The following is a 3,840-nucleotide window of genomic DNA, read 5'->3' as shown; positions in this document are numbered from 1 at the left end:
ACGTCATGTGAGGACAACGTGATCGTGTTCGTCCCTCCTTGGTCCAGCTCGAGCCCATGGGTAAGGAGGGCATGCCGATGATTCTTCCAGTGATGAGGAACGATATGATCCTAAAACCAATTCCATGGCCTGGGCTCCATCTTCCCACTAATGTTCCTTAACCGGTAAGCACCACCGATAACCGGTCTATCAACTAGGTAAGGTCCTTCCCAATTTTCTCTTTGTTTTCCGCTGCTTGCATCTAACGATTTTGGCCTTGTTTTTCGTTCGCGCACTTTTTTGTTATACTGCTGCTTCATAGATTGTTGGTATGCTGCCAGCCTTCTTGAAGATCCTTCTCTAACCTCATCCAATAACTTCTTTATCTTTGGAAAGAATGTATGGGTTCTGACCCGAACGCTCCGCTTGATTAATGCAACACTTATGATCAGAATTTAGCAAGCTGTTCATAAAGACGAAAAACTGGGTACTAGTAAACTGATAAAAAAAAATAAAAAAAAAAAAGTGAGAGGGGAACAGATACTTACGTGAGAAAAGACGACGAGCTATTGACGAGATGTATGTCTGTCGTAGAGAAGATACATCAATATAAATTGCTAGGAATAGTGGCGTACAAAAAAAAAGTGGGGGACTAAGAGTTTGGTAAGATGCAGAAATTGGAGTTTCTAAGGGAGTCGAGTTCTGAGTTTCACAAGGAGTTGAATTCTTAGTTTCATAAGGAGTCGAATTCTTGCTGGACATGGTGGTTGAACACGGTACGTAGGACCTCAAGTGACGGAAGTAATAAAATTCCACCAAGGCAATGATCTAGTGTTAAAAAGATGTGAATGTGATGGATTTCAAATAGTGATTGTAGTTGTAGTGGTAAAAAGGGGTCTTTTCAGACTTGTGAAGAAAATAATTTTTCTAGATTTAAATTAAACAGGCAAATAAATAAAATAGTTCAAACCTTTAGAGAAAATACCAAGACTAGGATTCCACCATTGACCAATTAAATATTAAACTCTAAATAATATTCATACAATTCTATCTTTAAAAATAATTCTAATATTTGCCTCAAATATATTTTTGAAGTAATAATTGTAATCACAAAGTATAAAACATCAAAAGTTTTTAAAACCCAGCATGCTTCATCAAAATAATTCACAACTATTCAATAAAAACTAATATTTCAAATTCAATTCCATGCAAATAATCAAATAATAATATTGCAATAAATAATAAAATTAGAATTATACCAATCAATATGGATCAATGGCTTCCTCCGTCGTCTCGTCTAATGGGTTTAGCTCCTCATCCCAAAAACATAATCATAAGATGTATCCATGGCTTAATAATGTGTTTTTATTGATGAAAATGGTGTAAAAAGAAGTTTGCAACGCTGTATAAATGTTACAGCGTCACTGTTACAATGGTATTGCAGCTTATAATCGACACAAGTGAACTGCAGTAGAAAAACGACACCTATTTCTCGCTGTAAGCACTGTTGAAGAACGACACTTCAGAAGCGTCTGTTCTTCGTCTTCTTCTTCCTCCTCGAGTAGCAGCAGCAGCAACAACAAATTCTCTGTAACTTCTTTGTTTCCGGCTCTAAACTCCTCCTAACTCTCTCCTAAAACTTTCTAACCCCTCTAAGACTCGAAACAATGCTTTATATAGCCAACAGAACCAAAATTCTAGTGGAAATCCGAGAGTATTTCTCTTTTTTTCTTCTCGAGCAGTTGAGAGAATAATCTCTTTTCTGTTGCTTTGTACGCGTCCTATGGCCAGTTATTACGCTCCAAACTTCTCTTAAGACTTGAACAAGACTAGGTGCATAGTTATCTAGCATAAAAGTCTTCCACAAATCTCTCACAAATATTTGAAAGTGAACAACACGGTACTGTCCTGTTTGGACTTTGATCCATTCTCCCGGTCATTCCAGCCCAATTGGTTGGGTTAAATTGCTTATACTGATCTTTTTATAGTCTAGGAAGTCCAGCCCAGTGAAAATCCGATGTTGAATCTCCTTAAAACTCGCTCAAATTCGAACCCCTAAAACTGTTCTTCTGCAGAGTTCTTTTCCCGCCAAAATCCAGTTTTGAAACTTTGAAGATGACCTCCCCCTATCCAGTTCCGGTGTCCCTTTAGTACATGCCCTGAAATGGGGTGCCCCTTATCCAAATTAGGGGTGCCTTTAGCAATTCTTCTTGGATGTTTTCCGCACTTTTTCGGGGTTCCTCCGGGGTATTTCTGGGGTACTTCCGGTACACTTCGGGGAGCTTCCGGTATGCTATCTACGGAGGTCCAAATGCCATATTTTTAGCCAATTTCGCCACAAAGTCTTATTCTTCCAAAAACACCTACAAATAAATAAAATAACCAAATAAGTACGATATCGAGCACTAACAATATATACAAATGAGCTATATTAGACACATAAATGCGTCTATCAAATACCCCCAAACTTATTATTTGCTAGTCCTCGAGTAAATCAAAACTACAAAATAAAATCCTAACTCACTGTCGCAGGCTTCGTCGATTGCATTTAGCGTATGCCATAAGCCTTTAAACCCCTAGGTGGCCCTAGTGGCCGAGTTATAGTCTCGGGAGGGCTTACTAGAGATATACCCACAAAACCTTTACTCCTAATTGGTCACAAGTATCCAATGAGCTATGAGGACATACATATTCTCAACCTATCTCCAAGTAACTAGAATGCCAGAGAAATTAAAGGTGTCAGCTCTAAAGCTAACTGAAGAAAAGGGGAGACACATCCACACGACTGCTAGATAAAGAGATATCCGCTATACAGCTAGATAAACATTGTAAGATGCGTCCGCTGCTTTACAGCTGGATAAGATTAGGAGAGAGATAAAAATGAGAGGGACAGCTGCTATACAACTGGACTAATTACGTGTGATGAGTTAAAGCAGTGCTAGAAAGATCTTGTGCCAGATTGAAAGCAGACTAACAAAGCAACCAAAATGCATCTTTCTTCGACTCTCTCACAGTGCCCAGTAGAAACAACGCCTTCTTCGGTCTTCAACTGTTGATGATAAACTCTCGAACCTCATAGAACCTTGACAATTAACTCTTCTCTTCGATTTCTTGCTTGACTTATAAATTTCTTCTTCCCTATGGCCTTATTGAACAAAAAGAACGTAATGATGTTTCATTATTATTTTTTTTTCATTCCTTTTTTGCTTTCTCATTCTTTTTTTTTTTTTTTTGGCTAAAAAAATTACAAGACAAAAATTTACATGGCCATGAGAGAAGGACTTTCAAAACTTGGATCTTCGCAACTTGTCATGTCTTGGTATCATGGATTCTAACAACTTATATCATTTGCTCTTATAACTTCAACTTTGATTTTTGAATTATTCTCTTCTATTGTTGCTTTTAAACCTAAAACGTCTTCACTTTCTTCATAGATTTTGATGTCGCTCCGCTTGTTGATGATGATAAGTTTCTACTGAGAGAGAGTCGCAATCCAGTAACTAAGACTACATTGTGAGGTTGCTTTGTCTTTCTGGCATTTCCTGACCTACTTGCCTTTCCATCATGTATGGTTAGGTCCATCACGGTTACCCTTTAAAAATAACAAGTTCTCTCCTGAATTTCAAGGATCTCAATGTCTTTTTCTCTAATGTCTCAATAAGTTGTTATCTGTAACATTCCAATTTCTATCTTTTCGGTGAGAAACATTATGTAAACTTAGCTAACCGGATACCATGTGACGCTAGAAGTTTCAAAAGTCAACACAAAAGTTTCTCCCATACCCCCAAACTTAAATCTAACATTGTCCTCAATGTTCTAAAGATGAAATTAAAAGCATGAACAAGGAGAAACTATTACCAC

Source organism: Papaver somniferum, unplaced genomic scaffold (assembly GCF_003573695.1).
Source record: "Papaver somniferum cultivar HN1 unplaced genomic scaffold, ASM357369v1 unplaced-scaffold_107, whole genome shotgun sequence".
NCBI lineage: Eukaryota > Viridiplantae > Streptophyta > Magnoliopsida > Ranunculales > Papaveraceae > Papaver > Papaver somniferum.
Note: the sequence above shows the minus strand (reverse complement) of the source record.